This window comes from Pteropus vampyrus, unplaced genomic scaffold (assembly GCF_000151845.1).
Source record: "Pteropus vampyrus isolate Shadow unplaced genomic scaffold, Pvam_2.0 Scaffold182, whole genome shotgun sequence".
Lineage (NCBI taxonomy): Eukaryota > Metazoa > Chordata > Mammalia > Chiroptera > Pteropodidae > Pteropus > Pteropus vampyrus.
The window spans coordinates 389,406-395,297 of record NW_011888963.1 but is presented as its reverse complement, the minus strand read 5'-3'; the positions used below and the strand labels follow the sequence as shown (position 1 = coordinate 395,297).

Sequence of the window (5,892 nt, the reverse complement as noted above, 5' to 3'; positions counted from 1 at the left end):
AAAAAAAAAATCTAAGATAAATATGCAAGATTATTAACATTTATGAATTGTAGGTGGTGAGTACAAAAATACTGGCAATATTATTCATTACGGCTGTCTATTATTTTTCTAAATTAAAAAAAACAAATGGAGGTTTCACTGAAGGTCTCTTAAGGAGGCTGAAAAGTAGGACTGAAACATAAATCACAGCCACAGCTTCCTAAGATTGCTCTCTCCCTAAGTCCCACTGCTCATCTCCTCTCCTTCTCCCTTCCTCTCTGTCCTGCTGCCCTTTATTATGCCAGTTCTCTCCTTCTCTTTCCTTCCCACATGTAAAAGTGGTCTGCTCTACTCTGTTTCTGCCTTCAGTCATTCAGGGCCAAACCTAGAAAGATGTGGGGAAATACCAGAAAAATGGGACCTGGTAACTGGCTAAGCAAGCAAAGGACCTTCCTTATAGCTTCTCAAATGCTAATGTACTTAGACAGCGCTTTGGGGATCTTGTTGAAATGCAGATTGATTCAGTAGGTCTGGGTAGGGCCTGAGGTTCCATGGGCATACTGCTCTCCCTGCTGTTGTTGCTGCTGCTGGCCTACAGACCCCACTTTGAGTTAAGAGGTCTTGGAAACTGAGTGGGTATGTTTGAGAAGGAGTGGGAGACGGAAGCGCCGGTAGGAGCCTCCTGCAATTACAAGTTAGTATTTTTCCTCTGGTATTCCTGGTCACATGCAGAGTCTGCCACTTTGGTGACTCCAGCAAATACATTGTAGTCTCCCAATCTCTGATTTTTATCATTTCCTTGAAACTTACTTCTATATTTGTAAATTAAATCCAAACAGTGTTAGGCTCTGTATCAAAGGGAGACAGGTGTTATGAGAACATTTACAGTAATAAACTCGGGTTGTCAGGAGGCTAGATATTGCATTCTGCTATTTATGACCCTGCTTCTAAAAAAGAAAAAAGAATTGAAAAAGTAAAAATTATTGTATTTAATAGCATTCAATTAGTAGTTTTGTAACACTGAATTGCTATTCATTTACAGTCCTATTTAAATAATCTATTTGCCTCACTGCTGTAGAATTTATTTTGTTTTTAATGGCCTTAGTGCCTAGAACAAAGCCAGGCCCAGAGAAACGACTTAGCAAGTGATTTAGGAGTCTCAAGAAGCTTAAGTTACTTCCCAGCCTCCTCATTTCTAATCAACTGCGCTGCTGTGACCTGAAGCTCTTGGTCTAAAGGATGAAATCTGTAGGATGACAAATTCCACCTCACCATAGGGAAAAGCTCTTATACAATGGCTGCTTCATGTATCCATGAACCTATACACAGAAACAATCTCATATAGCACTTGTGAGGCGCTGGACACTCTTTCACGTGCTTTAAAAATATTTAATCCTCATGATAATCCTAGAATGTAAGTAATACTATTATTATTTTACAGATGGAAAAAAAAAAAAAAACCTAAGGCATAGAGGTTAAGATACCTGCTCAGAGTCACATAGCTAGTGTCAGGCAGTATATTTCTAAAGTCCATATTCTTACCAGTCACAGTGGAATAGACTATATTTTAGTTTGGGTTCCCTCAAAATTAGAGCCTGAGGCAAGGACTTGAAAGCAAACCATTTACTTGGGAGATATTCAGAGTAACAAAAAGAGAAGGGGGCGGGGGAAGTGAGACAGGGAAGGTAGAGGAGGCAATATAAATATTATCCAGGGACCGGTAGACATCTTACAGAAAGCCTCCCAGAATCACCCACCTGAAGCAGAGTAGGTTGTAACACTAACCCAAGAGTCACTCCTCATTGATTGAGGGTTGCCTTTAATGTTGAAGCACCACTCCGCCTCCAGGCTGCATTTGTACAGTAAATGGCCTGGGAGAAGGTCATGAGCAGATGTCAAAACATGTGAGGCACCCAATAGAGGTGAGACACCATCAACTCAAGGTGAGTCTGGGCTAAAATCAGAGGGGGTGAAATGATGTGACTGGGCTCCAGCAATATTTACTACAGACTGCGTCAAGAAGCAGTGCCATTCAAGGGTGAAAGACTATTAGTGGGGAATGTTGCAGAGAAGATTTTAGCAGGTTAGATCATCCTTTCACATATGAAATTCTATAATTCTCTAAGTAAAAGTTTATAGGGGCCATGACACTTTGACAACTAATAAATGTGTTAGGTCACTAACATTATAATTATCGAGAGTAATGAGAAATATAATTTAAGGAAATAATGTCAATAGCATCCAATTCCTTTTCATTCAAGTCAGGAACTATTTAGCCATGACTCAAAGATAGAAATACTTATAATGGAGAAATAAATCTTTTTGAAAAATGTGTTAATGTATTGTTTTTGGTGAGTAGGATGGAGAAAACTAGCTGAACACTTTCTACCAGAGGCCACCATGACTAAGAAATGAGATTCTCAATCTTCTAATAATAATTTCCAGGTCAGTAATGCACAGGAATGTACATATATGTTCTCTTGCAAAAAAGAAAAAAGAAAAAAAATCTATCAGTTAACAATGGGCTTTCTGAAAACCTGAACGTGATCTGCGCACAATGAAATGTCATCCCTCCCATAGTTCTTACTGAATTTCTGAGTTAGTACCAGAAGGACACTTGGTGAAGCCTCAGTTTTATGCACTGACTCATGGTTGTGGTCAAGGTTGAAGAAATTCTGAGTCTGCCGCCTCCAGGCCACTGACCATTTCTAAATTTGGAGGTTTCATTTGGTCAATTCAAGGAGCTTTCAGAGGAATCAATCACATGTTAGGATTGTGGGGAGTGAGGGGCAGCTCAGGTCACATCAAACTGTGGTTCAGCCCAGCCTAGTCAGCTGGTCAGAATCTGGCACTGTTGGTTAAAGCATGGAGCAGAGGTCAGCTTTGTTGGTTTGACCCCTCAGTGGACCTGTTATCTTGGTACAATTCCATGGCCACAGAGTATGAGCTCATTCCAAGCCGTCGTCTCCTACACGTCTCCTTCCTGGCTCAGACAGGGAACAAAAGAGAAACTGTGGATGAGTCTATATACTTTCATTATTTCTACTGAGGGAAAACCTCAAAGCTTTGTCATTTTCCCAAAGGCCCAAACTAACAGTCAGGAAGCATGTGAAGGTAAGTCAACGCTGACAGAGAGTATGATAGTGAAATAAGGGGACTGCCATTTTCTCTGTATTGTTTTTCTCGGTAAGTGAAGATCACTAATATTCGCTTTCCATTTATTTTCTTTTTAATCACTGGTGATTTTTCCTTTTAGTTATTTGATGATTATATTGTCTCTCTGCTACCGGCTGTCAACACACCCTTCCTTCTCAGGAAATGGAAAAGAGGGATGTAACTATACTTCAACAGAGGACATGCATATAGATTACAGAAGAATTACAGCCTCTAAGGACAGCAAATTGTGTTGAGGGCCCTGCTGGGATATGCAGGAATCTTGCTTTCCATGGCAAGGATCCCTGAGGGAGGAAAAAAAAGATAATTCTAGAAGGACACAAATGAGTCAGTCAGAGGAGAGGGCTGTGATTGGGAGAACTCTTGCCATTGCAAAGGACAGAAAAGCCATTCAAATCAGCTTAAGCGAAAATGGGAATGTCTTTCTCATATTGCAGAGAAATTCAAAGGGTCAAGCAGCCCTCGTGCCCAAATGTATTCAAGAATTCAGATGAGGTTAACGGGATTCTTTTTCTTCACCTCTTGGCTTTCCTTGCTTCTGAGTGGCTTCATTTTCAGGTAGGCCCTTTCTTTATGATGGTAAGGTGGCTGTTAGAAGTTCCAAGTTCAAATGTCTCAAAATGTAGTTGCAGTGCCAGGGAAAGAAAGAGACAGAGTCTCTCCTGCGAGCTCTGGGAAGTCTCAGGAAGCACTCTTATTGGGCTGGTATGTTAGTCAGCACAGGCTGGTTATGTTGTGGTAATAATTGCTCTCAAATCTGAAATTCAACATCCTAGTTTGTGTTTTGCTCACATTACATGTCCAATTTGTGTCATTGGTCCTCAGACACCCAGGATGAAGGACACTCTACCATTTTATAGCTGCGCCATCTGGAATGTAAGATTTCCTTTATTACTGCAGCATGACTATAGAATTAGGCATGGGTTTTTCACTGCTTCAGCCCAGAAGTGACTGATATCATTTCCTCTTCCTTTCTTTGCCCAGAATTAACCCCATAGCCCTGGCTAACTGTAAGGTGACTAGGAACATGAGAGAGGATTTAGAATGTTTGAGGAGCATCACTGTCTGTAGTATGCCTGGCTTGAATCAGATGCCCATCTTTAGGCTGGACTGTGCCAGAGGATTAACTGCTTCGATTGCTAGACCTAGGCCATATGCCATCCCAAGGACTAGTGAGGAAGCTCAATAAAAACATCTTCAGAGATCTAGCAGCCCCGGGACAAGGTCAAGGGCTGACACTCAACCTGGTCTTAGCAATCAAGTGTTTAAATCCTCAGGAAGCATAGCTCAGCCATATTTCCCCAAAGTGAAATTTCCATCCAAGGTAGAGTTTGGTGAACTGGTCACAGGGTGATGACTGAGAACACAGAGCTTGTGTCAACTGAAAAGGAGAGGACATTGAGATCCCTGGAAGTTGATTCAGACCACATGCCTGGGAAGGCTGCCAAAGAAAGCTGATCACAAACATTTACCAATGGCCAGGAGGAGGCAGGTCACTGGGTAAGGCTGCTTTAAGTATGACACCTGACTAGGCCTACTTGTAGCAATGGTCTTGTACATCCTCTGCCATGTAGAAAAAGGGAGATGGTGTGTGGTAGGCAGAAAAACAACCCCCAAAGGTGTTTGCAACTTAATCCCCAGATTAAGTTGTGGGAATATGTTAGGGTATATGGCAAAGGGAAATTAAGGTTTCAAATGAAATTAAGGTCGCTAATCAGTTAATCTTGAGATGGGGACATTATCCTGGACTATCCAGATGGGCACAATGTGATCACAAGAGTCTTTATAAATGGAAGAGGGAGACAAGAGAGAACCAGAGAAATGGCAGCATGAAAAAGACTCGACCAGACCTTGCTGGCTTTGAAGATGGAAGATGAAGACCATGAACCAAGGCATGAGTGACCTCTAGAAGCTTGAAAAAGCAAGGAAACAGATTCTTCCCTAGCACCTCATGAAGGAAGGCAGCTTTACCAAACCTTGAATGTAGCCCATTGGAACTTGAGACTTCTGATCTCCAGAACTATAAAGTAATAAATTTGGGTCATTTTAAGCCACTTTGTTTTAATTTGTCACAGCAGCAATAAAAAACTACCATGCTGTGGCTCAGACTTTTAGCAGCATCACCCCTGGAAAGTACATGGGATAGAGGGGTTTAGATATGCCTGAGACCCTCAGGATCAGGACAGAGCTGTGGATACCTCCTAGGCTGATCTCAAGAGATGAAAGGGGCCACAGGCTGGATAAGGAAGGCAGTTGCTCTGGTTCCTGTGGTCGGGAAGGGGACTAAACCCAAGGTGGTACCAGGGAACAAGGTTCTTCTTGGCCCATTGTGTCCTTCCTGCAGTCGAGGCAGGCCAGAGTTTGGCCATCATTTGACTGCCATTTTTATTCAAGATATTGACATCAAATTAGATGTCAATATTAAATTCAAACACAAACAAGTGGATATTTTTCCATTAGTATGAGCTGGGTAGAACACTGCAAGAATTAAAAATTTATAAGCCAAGAAACTACGGTCAAACCCACAGACCAAGTAGTAAATGAGTTCAAGTAGAGAGTCATGGACACAGCCTGGCCTTTAGAAAGGTGCCTTTGCTAATAATCTTCACATAAGTTGTCCTTCATGATGTGCTCTATATCATGGTTGTACAGAAGGAGACAATTATGACAAACAAAATTCCTTCACAGTTAGCTGGTGAGGTTCCACACATATCCATGCACACAGATACTGTCATAGAG

At 41.7% G+C, this 5,892-nt stretch overlaps 1 long non-coding RNA gene across 1 annotated transcript; it reads left to right on the top strand.

Annotated features, from left to right (window-relative positions):
• Positions 1-3,005: 3,005 nt before the first annotated feature.
• LOC111746289 lies at positions 3,006-5,137 on the top strand. Its single transcript, XR_002783037.1, has 3 exons — positions 3,006-3,093; positions 3,236-4,029; positions 4,138-5,137. It is a non-coding gene; the product is annotated as an uncharacterized LOC111746289 (long non-coding RNA).
• The last annotated feature ends 755 nt before the right edge of the window (positions 5,138-5,892 follow it).